At 45.1% G+C, this 14735-nt stretch overlaps 3 non-coding genes across 3 annotated transcripts; all 3 read right to left on the bottom strand.

The window, feature by feature from the left end:
* Positions 1-176: 176 nt before the first annotated feature.
* On the bottom strand, positions 177-249 carry TRNAV-CAC (transfer RNA valine (anticodon CAC)). Its single transcript has one exon. It is a non-coding gene; the product is annotated as a tRNA-Val (tRNA).
* A 927-nt stretch (positions 250-1176) lies between these two features.
* TRNAV-UAC (transfer RNA valine (anticodon UAC)) lies at positions 1177-1249 on the bottom strand. Its single transcript has one exon. It is a non-coding gene; the product is annotated as a tRNA-Val (tRNA).
* Positions 1250-7397: 6148 nt separating this feature from the next.
* Positions 7398-7470, bottom strand: TRNAV-CAC (transfer RNA valine (anticodon CAC)). Its single transcript has one exon. It is a non-coding gene; the product is annotated as a tRNA-Val (tRNA).
* Between the last annotated feature and the right edge of the window lie 7265 nt (positions 7471-14735).

Here is a 14735-nt window from a genome sequence, read left to right as displayed (position 1 = left end):
ACGCTGTGTTTCTGCCCAGTTTCAAACTGAGGACTTTTCACGTGTAAAGCGAACGTGATAACCGCTACACTACAGAAACCAACCGATTCAAACAAACAAAAAATGCTGTGGTCATGGCAAGCAATAAAGAACAAGCACTGAAAGTCAAAAAGATCATTTTCCAAGAGAAAAAGCTGTGTTTCTGCCCAGTTTCGAACTGGGGACCTTTCGCGTGTGAGGCGAACGTGATAACCGCTACACTACAGAAACCGGATGCAAGCGCTTACTGTGGTGACAACAAGCAATCGAGATCAAGAACTGAAAGTCAAAAGCTTGGATACCAAATGGTAACAGCGTGGTTCAGCCCAATTTCGAACTGGGGACCTTTCGCGTGTTAGGCGAACGTGATAACCACTACACTACAGAAACCGGCTGCGGAAGGTTACTGTGGTCATGACGAGCCATCGAGAACAAAGACTCAACGTCAAAAGCTTTAATATCAACGCCTAATGTCATGCTTCTATCCAGTTTCTAACTGGGGACCGTTCGCGCGTGAGGTGAACGTGACAACCACTACACTTCAGAAACTCCATGCAAAGCTAAAGATGTTTAAACATGCTGAAATGAACTTGAAAAAGAAAAAAACATCCAGCCAAAGTCAAGAGGTCTTCCTCTATGTCTGAAGACAGGACAAAGTGCATTTTGCAACACAGGAACCTTTCATTTGTCAGGCTATTGGAGAAAAAGAACAAACAGGGAAACAAAACCATGCTCCACAAAACATTCTCATGCCTTTGTCCAAAAGCCAAAAAGAAAAAGCACCTAGATGCCTGCTTTCGCACCTTGATCCTATCAGGTGTTACTTGAATTAGGAACACTTAGACACTGTCAAAAACACACATGCTTGCCAAAAGCAAAAACGGGTAGAAATAATGATATTGGTAAAAGTAATGCTCATTAAACCAGCAATAGAATATTCTAACTAAGGCTAATTAAGCCAACAATATACGTTTGTGATCAAAATAAAGAAAATCCACATGTTTCTGCCCGGGATCAAAACAGGGAACTTTCAGGAGGATGGCAAACAGGACAATCACTACACTACAGTAACCAGACAAGAGCGTTTACTGTGGTCATGGCAAGCATTAAAGATCAAGCACTCATTGTCAAAAGCACTAGCTTGCAAGAGGAACGCTGTGTTTCTGCCCAGTTTCGAACTGAGGACCGTTCGCGTGTAAAGCGAACGTGATAACCGCTACACTACAGAAACCAACCGATACAAACAAGCAAAAAATGCTGTGGTCATGGCAAGCAATAAAGAACAAGCACTGAAAGTCAAAAAGATCGTTTTCCAAGACAAAAAGCTCGTTTTCCAAGACAAAAGCTGTGTTTCTGCCCAGTTTCGAACTGGGGACTTTTCGCGTGTGATGCGAAAGTGATAACCGCTACACTACAGAAACCGGAAGCAAGCGCGTACTGTGGTGACAACAAGCAATCGAGATCAAGACCTGAAAGTCAAAAGCTTGGATACCAAAGGGTAACAGCGTGTTTCTGCCCAGTTTAGAACTGGGGACCTTTGGTGTGTTAGGCGAACGTGATAACCACTACACTACAGAATCCGGCTGCGGAAGGTTACTGTGGTCATGACGAGCCATCGAGAACAAAGACTCAACGACAAAAGCTTTAATGTCAACGCCTAATGTCATGCTTCTATCCAGTTTCGAACTGGGGACCGTTGGCGTGTGAGGTGAACTTGACAACCACTACACTTCAGAAACTACATGCAAAGATAAAGATGTTTAAACATGCTGAAATGTACTTGAAAAAGAAAAAAACAGCCAGCCAAAGTCAAGAGGTCTTCCTCTATGTCTGAAGACAGGACAAAGTGCATTTTGCAACACAGGAACCTTTCATTTGTCAGGCTATTGGAGAAAAAGAACAAACAGGGAAACAAAACCATGCTCCACAAAACATTCTCATGCCTTTGTCCAAAAGCCAAAAAGAAAAAGCACCTAGATGCCTGCTTTCGCACCTTGATCCTATCAGGTGTTACTTGAATTAGGAACACTTAGACACTGTCAAAAACACACATGCTTGCCAAAAGCAAAAACGGGTAGAAATAATCACATTGGTAAAAGTAAAGCTCATTAAACCAGCAATAGAATATGCTAACTAAGGCTAATTAACCCCTTCACCCCCAAGGGTGGTTTGCACGTTCATGACCAGGCCAATTTTTACAATTCTGACCACTGTCCCTTTATGAGGTAATAACTCTGAAACGCTTCCATGGATCCCGGTGATTCTGACATTGTTTTCTCGTGACATATTGTACTTCATGTTAGTGGTAAAATTTCATTCAAATAACTTGCGTTTATTTGTGAGAAAAACGGAAATTTGGCGAAAATTTTGAAAATTTTGCAATTTTCCAACTTTGAATTTTTATGCCCTTAAATCACAGAGATACGGCACACAAAAAACTTGATAACTAACATTTCCCACATGATTACTTTACATCAGCACAATTTTGGAACCAAAATTTTTTTTTGTTAGGAAGTTATAAGGGTTAAAATTTGACCAGCAATTTCTCATTTTTACAACACCATTTTATTTTTAGGACCACATCACATTTGAAGCCACTTTGAGGGGTCTATATGATAGAAAATACCCAAAAGTGACACCATTCTAAATACTGCACCCCTTAAGGTGCTCAAAACCACATTCAAGAAGTTTATTAACCCTTTAGGTGCATCACATGAAATTTTTTGAATATTTTAAAAAAAATGAACATCTAACTTTTTTTCGTAAAAAAAATACTTCAGGTTCAATTTTTTTTATTTTACCAAGGGTAACAGGAGAAATTGAACTGCAAAAGTTATTGTGCAGTTTGTCCTGAGTACGCAGATACCTGATATGTGGGGGGGAACGACTGTTTCGGCGCATGGCAGAGCTCAGAATGGAAGGAGCGCAGTTTGACTTTTTCAATGCAAAATTGGCTGGAATTCAGATTGGACGCCATGTCACGTTTGGAGAGTCCCTGATGTACCTAAACAGTGGAAACCCCCTACAAGTGACCCCATTTTGGAAACTAGACCCCCCAAGGTACTTATCTAGATGTGTGGTGAGAACTTTGAACCCCCATGGGCTTCACAGAAGTTTATAACATAAAGCCATACAATTAAAAAATCATATTTTTTTCCACAAAAATGATCTTTTCACCCTCAATTCTTATTTTCCCAAGGGTAACAGGACCCTAAAAGTTATTGTGCAATTTGTCCTGAGTACGCTGATACCCCACATGTGGGGGTAAACCACTATTTGGGCGCATGGCAGAGCTCGGAAGGGAAGCAGCGCCACTTGACGTTTTTGGCTGGAATTGAGATCGGACACCATGTCGCGTTTGGAAAACCCCTGATGTACCAAAACAGTGGAAACCCCCCACAAATGACACCATTTTGGAAAATAGACCCCCTAAGGAACTTATCTAGATGTGTGGTGAGAACTTTGACCCCCCTAGTGCTTCACAGAAGTTTACAACGCCCGGGCGTGAAAATAAAAAATTCGTATTTTTTCCACAAAGATGATCTTTTAGTCACCATTTTTTTATTTTCCCAAGGGTACCAGGAGAAATTGGACCCCAAAAGTTGTTGTCCAATTTGTCCTGAGTATGCTGATACCCCATATGTGGGAGAAAACTACTGTATGGGCACACGTCGGGGCTCGGAAGGGAAGTAGTGACGTTTTGGAATGCAGACTTTGATGGAATGGTCTGCGGGTGTCATGTTGCCTTTGGAGAGCCCCTAATGTACCTAAACAGTGGAAACCCCCCACAAATGACACCATTTTGTAAACTAGACCCCCCAAGGAACTTATCTAGATGTGTGGTGAGCACTTTGACCCCCCCAGTGCTTCACAGAAGATTACAGCGCCCGGGCGTGAAAATAAAAAATTCGTATTTTTTCCACAAACATGATCTTTTAGTCACCATTTTTTTATTTTCCCAAGGGTACCAGGAGAAATTGGACCCCAAAAGTTGTTGTCCAATTTGTCCTGAGTATCAATACCCCATATGTGGGAGAAAACTACTGTATGGGCACACGTCGGGGCTCGGAAGGGAAGTAGTGACGTTTTGGAATGCAGACTTTGATGGAATGGTCTGCGGGTGTCATGTTGCCTTTGGAGAGCCCCTAATGTACCTAAACAGTGGAAACCCCCCACAAATGACACCATTTTGTAAACTAGACCCCCCAAGGAACTTATCTAGATGTGTGGTGAGCACTTTGACCCCCCCAGTGCTTCACAGAAGTTTACAACGCCCGGGCGTGAAAATAAAAAATTCGTATTTTTTCCACAAACATGATCTTTTAGTCACCATTTTTTTATTTTCCCAAGGGTACCAGGAGAAATTGGACCCCAAAAGTTGTTGTCCAATTTGTCCTGAGTATGCTGATACCCCATATGTGGGAGAAAACTACTGTATGGGCACACGTCGGGGCTCGGAAGGGAAGTAGTGACGTTTTGGAATGCAGACTTTGATGGAATGGTCTGCGGGTGTCATGTTGCCTTTGGAGAGCCCCTAATGTACCTAAACAGTGGAAACCCCCCACAAATGACACCATTTTGTAACCTAGACCCCCCAAGGAACTTATCTAGATGTGTGGTGAGCACTTTGACCCCCCCAGTGCTTCACAGAAGTTTACAACGCCCGGGCGTGAAAATAAAAAATTCGTATTTTTTCCACAAACATGATCTTTTAGTCACCATTTTTTTATTTTCCCAAGGGTACCAGGAGAAATTGGACCCCAAAACTTGTTGTCCAATTTGTCCTGAGTACGCTGATTTCCCATATGTGGGAGAAAACTACTGTATGAACACACGTCGGGGCTTGGAAGGGAAGCAGTGACGTTTTGGAATGCATACTTTGATGGAATGGTCTGCGGGTGTCATGTGCGTTTGGAGAGCCCCTGATGTACCTAAACTATTGAAACTCCCCACAAGTGACCCCATTTTGGACACTAGACCCCCACGGAACTTTTCTAGATGTGTGGTGAGCACTTTGAACCCCCAAGTGCTTCACAGAAGTTTATAACGCTCGGACGTGAAAATAAAAAAATCATTTTTTTCCACAAAAATGATATTTTTGCCCCCAATTTTTTATTTTCCTAAGGGTAACAGGAGAAATTGGACCCCAAAAATTGTTTTGCAATTTGTCCTGAGTAGGCTGATACCCTACATGTGGGGGTAAAACACTGTTTGGGCGCATAGCAGAGCTTGGAAGGGAAGGAGCACCATTTGACTTTTTCAACTCAGAATTGGCTGGAATTGAGATCAGACGCCTTGTTGCATTTGGAGAGCCCCTGATGTGCCCAAACAGTGGAAACCCCCAATTCTAACTCCAACCCGAACCCCAACACGCCCCTAACCCTAGCCCTAACCCTAGCCCTAACCCTAGCCCTAGCCCTAACCCTAGCCCTAACCCTAGCCCTAACCCTAGCCCTAGCCCTAGCCCTAGCCCTAGCCCTAACCCTAACCCTACCCTAACCCTACCCCAACACACCCCTAGCCCTAACCCTAATGGAAAAATGGAAATAAATACATTTTTTTATTTTATTATTTTTCCCTAACTAAGGGGGTGATAACGGGGGGTTTGATTTACTATTTATGGCGGTTTTTATGTTTGGCGGCTGTCGCACGCTAAAAGACGCTTTTTATTGTAAAAATAGTTTTTGCATCACCACATATTGAGAGCTATAATTTTTCCGTATTTTGATCCACCGAGTCATGTGAGGTCTTATTTTTTGCGGGACGAGTTGACGTTTTTATTGGTACCATTTTCGGGCACGTGAAATTTTTTGATCGCTTTTTATTCCGATTTTTGTGACGCAGAATGAACAAAAACCAGCGTTTCATGAATTTCTTTTGGGGGGGGTGCGTTTACACCGTTCCGCGTGCGGTAAAATTGATAAAGCGGTTTTATTCTTCGGGTCAGTACGGTTACAGCGATACCTCATTTAGGTCGTTTTTTTATGTTTTTGTCAGTTTTATGCAATGAAAACTATTTTATATAAAAAATAATTATTTTTGCATCGCTTTATTCTGCGAGTTATAACTTTTTTATTTTTTTGCTGATGATGCTGTGTGGCGGCTTGTTTTTTGCGGGACAAGATGACGTTTTCAGCGGTACCATGGATATTTATATGCGTCTTTTTGATCGCGCGTTATTGCACTTTTTGTTTGGCGGTATGAAAATAAATCATTATTTTTTGCTTCGTTTTTTATTTTTGTTTTTTAAGGGGTTCGCTAAAGGGGTTAACTATTGGGACAGTTTTATAGGGCAGGTCGTTACGGACGCGGCGATACCTAATATGTGTACTTTTATTGTTTTTTTTTTTATTATTTTCAAAAAATGAATTTATTGGGGAATATTTTTTTTTTTTTTTACTAATTTATTTGGCGATTTTTTTTAATTTATTTTTACACTTTTTTTTAATATTTTTTTTAACTTTATTACATAGTCCCAGGTGGGACATCACTGTCCTGTGACAGATCGCTGATCTGTCACATCACAGATCACTGTGACAGATCAGCAATCTGTCACAGGCAGTGCACAAGGCTTCCTCATGCATGCGCTTTGCAGGCACTGAGGAAGCCAGCTTCCCCAGGCCCCCGAAGGCCCCCGTCGCCATCTTGGATTCGGGGGCCTGGAGGAAAGGAGCCCCCCGCAGCAGCGCTGCACATTGCGCTGCCGTGGGGGGCTCAGGGAAGCACGGAGGGAGCCCCCTCCCTGCCGATGCTTCCCTTTAACCCCCGGTACACCGCGATCATGTTTGATCGCGGTGTGCAAGGGGTTAACGTGTCGGGGGCGGTCCGTGACCGCCCCTGACACATTGTGCCGGGTGTCAGCTGTGATAATCAGCTGACACCCGGCCGCGATCAGCGGCGCTCACCACGTGGGCGCCGCTGATCGCGGTAGACATACTATCCCGTCCCCGGTCATACGGGCCCGGGTACTGTGGACGGGATAGTACGTCTCATGTCAGGAAGGGGTTAAGCCAACAATATACGTTTGTGATCAAAATAAAGAAATGCCACGTGTTTCTGCCCGGGATCAAAGCAGGGAACTTTCAGGAGGATGGCAAACAGGACAATCACTACACTACAGTAACCAGACAAGAGCGTTTACTGTGGTCATGGCAAGCATTAAAGATCAAGCACTCATTGTCAAAAGCACTAGTTTACAAGAGAAACGCTGTGTTTCTGCCCAGTTTCGAACTGAGGACCTTTCGCATGTAAAACGAACATGATAACAGCTACACTACAGAAACCAACCAATTCAAAACAACAAAAAATGCTGTGGTCATGGCAAGCAATAAAGAACAAGCAATGAAAGTCAAAAAGATCATTTTCCAAGAGAAAAGCCTTGTTTCTGCCCAGTTTCGAACTGGGGACCTTTCGCGTGTGAGGCAAACATGATAACCGCTACACTACAGAAACCAGAAGCAGGTGCTTACTGTGGTGACAACAAGCAATCGAGATCAAGAACTGAAAGTCAAAAGCTTGGATACCAAAGGGTAACAGCGTGTTTCTGCCCAGTTTCAAACTGTGGACCTTTCGCGTGTTAGGCAAACGTGATTACCACTACACTACAGAAACCGGCTGCAGAAGGTTACTGTGGTCATGACGAGCCTTCGAGAATAAAGACTCAACGTCAAAAGCTTTAATATCAACTCCTAAGGTCATGCTTCTATCCATTTTCGAACTGTGGACCTTTCTCGTGTTAGGCGAACGTGATAACCACTACACTACAGAAACCGGCTGCGGAAGGTTACTGTGGTCATGACGAGCCATCGAGAACAAAGACTCAACGTCAAAAGCTTTAATATCAACGCCTAAGGTCATGCTTCTATCCATTTTCGAACTGGGGACCGTTCACGTGTAAGATGAACGTGACAACCACTACACTTCGGAAACTACGTGCAAAGCTAAAGATGTTTAAACTTGCTGAAATGAACTTGAAAAATAAAAAAACATCCAGCCAAAGTCAAGAGGTCTTCCTCTATGTCTGAAGACAGGACAAAGTGCATTTTGCAACACAGAAACCTTTCATTTGTCAGGCTATTGGAGAAAAAGAACAAACAGGGAAACAAAACCATGCTCCACAAAACATTCTCATGCCTTTGTCCAAAAGCCAAAAAGAAAAAGCACCTAGATGCCTGCTTTCGCACCTTGATCCTATCAGGTGTTACTTGAATTAGGAACACTGAGACACTGTCAAAAACACACATGCTTGCCAAAAGCAAAAACGGGTAGAAATAATCACATTGGTAAAAGTAATGCTCATTAAACCAGCAATAGAATATGCTAACTAATGCTAATTAAGCCAACAATATACGTTTGGGATCAAAACAAAGAAAAGCCACATTTTTCTGCCCGGGATCAAAACAGGGAACTTTCAGGAGGATGGCAAACAGGACAATCACTACACTACAGTAACCAGACAAGAGCGTTTACTGTGGTCATGGCAAGCATTAAAGATCAAGCACTCATTGTCAAAAGCGCTAGTTTGCAAGAGAAACGCTGTGTTTCTTCCCAGCAGGGCTGCCATTAGGAATTTCAGGGCACCATACTGTAAAAATGTTTGGACCCCCTTGAGACTCCGTCCAGGCTCCACCCCAGCCCTGCCTCCACCCCTCAAGAGTCCCACTACCCACTCTTGGAAAAACTCCACTTCTGCACCACGTCCTCAACAATCACACATTAACATTTCCCAGATCATACATATAGCCAGCAGCTTTTGTTCTGGCCAAAAGAATTTTAAGCCGCCACCACAACAAGGTAGACTCTTTTGGATGAGCTCTACTGTACTGTAACTTATTAATCATTTGTTAAAATACCCAATACTCTGTTTAGGTATATTTTTCTTTTTCTTTAACCCCTTCACTACCAAGGGTGGTTTGCACGTTAACTACCGGGCCCATTTTTACAATTCTGACCACTGTCCCTTTATGAGGTAATAACTCTGAAACGCTTCCATGGATCCCGGTGATTCTGACATTCTTTTCTCGTGACATATTGTACTTCATGTTAGTGGTAAAATTTCATTCATATAACTTGCGTTTATTTGTGAGAAAAACGGAAATTTGGCGAAAATTTTGAAAATTCCGCAATTTTCCAACTTTGAATTTTTATGCCCGTAAACCACAGAGATATGGCACACAAAAAACTTAATAAGTAACATTTGCCACATGTTTACTTTACATCAGCACAATTTTGGAACCAAAATTTTTATTTGTTAGTAAGATATAAGGGTTAAAAGTTGACCAGCGATCTCTCATTTTTGCAACACCATTTTATTTTTACGGACTACATCACATTTGAAGCCACTTTGAGGGGTCTATATGATAGAAAATACCCAAAAGTGACACCATTCTAAAAACTGCACCCCTTAAGGTGCCACATTCACAAACCACATTCAAGGAGTTTATTAACCCTTCAGGTGCGTCACAGGAATTTTTTGAATATTTAAAAATAATTAACATTTAACTTTTTTTCACAAAAAAAATTACTTCAGGTTCAATTTTTTTTATTTTACCAAGGGTAACAGGAGAAATTGGACTGCAAAAATTATTGTGCAATTTGTCCTGAGTACGCTGATACCTGATATGTGGGAGGGAACCACTGTTTCGGCGCATGGCAGAGCTCAGAATGGAAGGAGCGCCGTTTGACTTTTTCAATGCAAATTGGCTGGAATTCTGATCGGACGCCATGTCGCGTTTGGAGAGCCCCTGATGTACCTAAACAGTGGAAACCCCCCACAAGTGACCCCATTTTTGAAACTAGACCCCCCAAAGAACTTATCTAGATGTGTGGTGAGAACTTTGAACCCACAAGGGCTTCACAGAAGTTTATAACGCCCAGGCGTGAAAATAACAAAACATTTTTTTTCCACAAAAATGATATTTTTGCCCCAAAATTTTTATTTTCCTAAGGGCAACAGGAGAAATAGGACCCCAAAAGTAGTTTTGCAAATTGTCCTGAGTAGGCTGATACCCCATATGAGGGGGTAAAACACTGTTTGGGTGCATGGCAGAGCTTGGAAGGGAAGGAGCACCATTTGACTTTTTCAACGCAGAATTGGCTGGAATTGAGATCAGACGCCATGTTGCGTTTGGAGAGCACCTCATGTACGCAAATAGTGGAAACCCCCAATTCTAACCCTAGCCCTAACCCTAGCCCTAACCCTAACCCTAGCCCTAACCCTAGCCCTAACCCTAACCCTAACCCTAGCCCTAACCCTAGCCCTAGCCCTAACCCTAGCCCTAATGGGAAAATGGAAATAAATACATTTTTTTAATTTTATTATTTTTCCCTAACTAAGGGGGTGATAACGGGGGGTTTGATTTACTATTTATGGCGGTTTTTATGTTTGGCAGCTGTCGCACGCTAAAAGACGCTTTTTATTGTAAAAATAGTTTTTGCATCACCACATATTGAGAGCTATAATTTTTCCATATTTTGACCCACCGAGTCATGTGAGGTCTTATTTTTTGCGGGACGAGTTGACGCTTTTATTGGTATCATGTTTGGGCATGTGACATTTTTTGATTGCTTTTTATTTCGTTTTTTGGGACGCAGAATGAACAAAAACCAGCGTTTCATGAATTTCTTTTGGGTGGTGCGTTTATGCCGTTCCGGGTGCGGTAAAATTTATAAGGCAGTTTTATTCTTCGGTTCAGTACGGTTACAGCGATACCTCATTTAGGTCATTTTTTTATGTTTTGGCGCTTTTATGCAATGAAAACAATTTTATATAAAAAATAATTATTTTTGCATCACTTTATTCTGCGAGCTATAACTTTTTTATTTTTTCGCTGATGATGCTGTATGGTGGCTTGTTTTTTGCTGGACAAGATGACGTTTTCAGCGGTACCATGGATATTTATATGCGTCTTTTTGATCGCGCGTTATTGCACTTTTTGTTCGGCGGTAGGATAATAAATCATTATTTTTTGCTTCGTTTTTTATTTTTATTTTTTAAGGGGTTCACTTAAGGGGTTATCTATTGGGACAGTTTTATAGGGCGGGTCGTTACGGACGCGGCGATACCAAATATGTGTACTTTTATTGTTTTTGGGTTTTTTTATTTGCAAAAAATGAATTTTTTGGGGAATATTTTTTTTTTTTTTTTGAATTTATTTAGCGATTTTTTTTTTATTATTTTTACACTTTTTTTAATTTTTTTTTTACTTTATTACAATGTCCCAGGGGGGACATAACTGTCCTGTGACAGATCGCTGATCTGTCACATCACAGATCACTGTGACAGATCAGCGATCTGTCACAGGCACTGCACAGGCTTCCTCATGCCTGCGCTTTGCAGGCACTGAGGAAGCCAGCTTCCTGCAGGCCCCCGGAGGTCCCCGTCGCCATATTGGATCCGGGGACCTGCAGGGAAAGAGCCCCCCGCAGCAGCGCTGCACATTGCGCTGCCGTGGGGGGCTCAGGGAAGCACGGAGGGAGCCCCCTCCCTGCCGATGCTTCCTTTTAACCCCCGGTACACCGCGATCGTGTCCGTCCCTGACACATTGTGCCGGGTGTCAGCTATGATAATTAGCTGACACTCGGCCGCGATCAGCGGCGCTCACCACGTGGGCGCCGCTGATCGCGATGACGTAATATTCCGTCCATGGTAATTAGGTCCAGGGTCACATGGACGGAATATTACGTCAATTGTAGGTAAGGGGTTAAGGAAATGAGTCACATACTTTTTTAAAAAATAATTGAAACCAGATTGTGATTTTTTTTATAATCTGTATTTCTGATTGTAGATTATTGTATTGTTTTCTGTACATGTATGAAGCTGTCGGTGGATATCGATCTGCGCTCGGACCGCAGTACATGGACGGGCCGCCGGTCTCCTGACTAGAACTCAGCAGCCTCACAGCATGTATGAGGATGCAGGCCAGGAGATCGGCGCCCAGTCCATGCACCGCAGTGCGAGCGCAGAACAATCTAATATAGAAAGCTCAAAGTGTGTGTGTGTATGTCCGGGATAGGCATCTGCACCGTCGCAGCTACAGCCACAAAATGTCACACGTCACACGTCTGGACCCGAGAGTGTCCTAGGCTATGTTGTGAGGCAAAATTTTAACCCCGTGCGTTCCAATTCACCAATTTTGCCCCTATCTACATAATGAGGAAAAAGTGTGTGCGCGTCAAGCCCCGCCCCTCATTGTGATGTTATAATGCCCCTATTTGCATACTGGGGAACCAGTGTGTGCGCATCAAGCCCCGCCCCTCATTATGATGTCACTATGGTTGACTATGGGATGGAGGATGTGTGATGGGTATATGGGCACCGGACTATGGGATGGAGGATATGTATGATGGGTATATGGGCATGGGACTATGGGATGGAGGATGTGTATGATGGGTATATGGGCATGGGACTATGGGATGGAGGATATGTATGATGGGTATATGGGCATGGGACTATGGGATGGAGGATATGTATGATGGGTATATGGGCATGGGACTATGGGATGGAGGATATGTATGATGAGTATATGGGCATGGGACTATGGGATGGAGGATATGTATGATGGGTATATGGGCACGGGACTATGGGATGGCGGATAATTATAATTTGCTATAACTAACCACAGTTAGTTACTATGCCCGGGCAGCGCCGGGCTCTTCAGCTAGTTTCCCAAATAAAGATGTTTCCCAGTCATATATACCCACTTTTTATTTTTCCATCAATATGGCCGTGTGAGGGCTTGTTTTTTGCAGGACGAGTTGTACTTTTGAATGACATGATTGGCTTTATCAAATAGCGTACTCGAAAATGGGAAAAAAATTCAAAGTGCGTTGAAATTGAAAAAAGTGGAATTCTAGAATTTTTTTGGTCGTCTCAGCAGCCTCCCATCTCCACACGTCAGCAGCCTCCCATCTCCACACGTCAGCAGCCTCCCATCTCCTCACCTCAGCAGCCTCCCATCTCTTCAGCAGCCTCCCATCTCCTCACCTCAGCAGCCTCCCATCTCCACACCTCAGCAGCCTCCCATCTCCTCTCCTCAGCAGCCTCCCATCTCCACACCTCAGCAGCCTCCCATCTCCACACCTCAGCAGCCTCCCATCTCCTCTCCTCAGCAGCATCCCATCTCCTCTCCTCAGCAGCCTCCCATCTCCTCACCTCAGCAGCCTCCCATCTCCTCACCTCAGCAGCCTCCCATCTCCTCAGCAGCCTCCCATCTCCTCACCAGCCTCCATCTCCTCACCTCAGTAGCCTCCCATCTCCTCTCCTCAGCAGCCTCCCATCTCCACACGTCAGCAGCCTCCCATCTCCACACCTCAGCAGCCTCCCATCTCCTCACCTCAGCAGCCTCCCATCTCCACACCTCAGCAGCCTCCCATCTCCACACCTCAGCAGCCTCCCATCTCCTCTCCTCAGCAGCCTCCCATCTCCACACCTCAGCAGCCTCCCATCTCCTCTCCTCAGCAGCCTCCCATCTCCTCTCCTCAGCAGCCTCCCATCTCCTCTCCTCAGCAGCCTCCCATCTCCTCAGCAGCCTCCCATCTACTCATCAGCCTCCATCTCCTCACCTCAGTAGCCTCCCATCTCCTCTCCTCAGCAGCCTCCCATCTCCTCTCCTCAGCAGCCTCCCATCTCCTCACCTCAGCAGCCTCCCATCTCCTCAGCATCCTTCCATCTCCTCACCAGCCTCCATCTCCTCACCTCAGCAGCCTCCCATCTCCTCTCCTCAGCAGCCTCCCATCTCCACACCTCAGCAGCCTCCCATCTCCACACCTCAGCAGCCTCCCATCTCCTCACCTCAGCAGCCTCCCATCTCCTCAGCAGCCTCCCATCTCCTCAGCAGCCTCCCATCTCCTCACCAGCCTCCATCTCCTCACCTCAGTAGCCTCCCATCTCCTCTCCTCAGCAGCCTCCCATCTCCACACGTCAGCAGCCTCCCATCTCCACACCTCAGCAGCCTCCCATCTCCACACGTCAGCAGCCTCCCATCTCCACACCTCAGCAGCCTCCCATCTCCTCTCCTCAGCAGCCTCCCATCTCCTCAGCAGCCTCCCATCTCCTCACCTCAGCAGCCTCCCATCTCCACACCTCAGCAGCCTCCCATCTCCTCTCCTCAGCAGCCTCCCATCTCCACACCTCAGCAGCCTCCCATCTCCACACCTCAGCAGCCTCCCATCTCCTCTCCTCAGCAGCCTCCCATCTCCTCTCCTCAGCAGCCTCCCATCTCCTCTCCTCAGCAGCCTCCCATCTCCTCAGCAGCCTCCCATCTCCTCTCCTCAGCAGCCTCCCATCTCCTCTCCTCAGCAGCCTCCCATCTCCTCAGCAGCCTCCCATCTCCTCACCAGCCTCCATCTCCTCTCCTCAGTAGCCTCCCATCTCCTCTCCTCAGCAGCCTCCCATCTCCTCACCTCAGCAGCCTCCCATCTCCTCAGCAGCCTCCCATCTCCTCACCAGCCTCCCATCTCCTCTCCTCAGCAGCCTCCCATCTCCACACCTCAGCAGCCTCCCATCTCCTCACCTCAGCAGCCTCCCATCTCCTCAGCAGCCTCCCATCTCCTCACCAGCCTCCATCTCCTCACCTCAGTAGCCTCCCATCTCCTCAGCAGCCTCCCATCTCCTCACCAGCCTCCATCTCCTCACCTCAGTAGCCTCCCATCTCCTCTCCTCAGCAGCCTCCCATCTCCACACCTCAGCAGCCTCCCATCTCCACACCTCAGCAGCC

Source organism: Dendrobates tinctorius, unplaced genomic scaffold (assembly GCF_039654945.1).
Source record: "Dendrobates tinctorius isolate UK_male_01 unplaced genomic scaffold, ASM3965494v1 ptg000432c, whole genome shotgun sequence".
Taxonomy (NCBI): Eukaryota; Metazoa; Chordata; class Amphibia; order Anura; family Dendrobatidae; genus Dendrobates; species Dendrobates tinctorius.
This window is presented reverse-complemented; position numbering and strand designations above follow the sequence as displayed.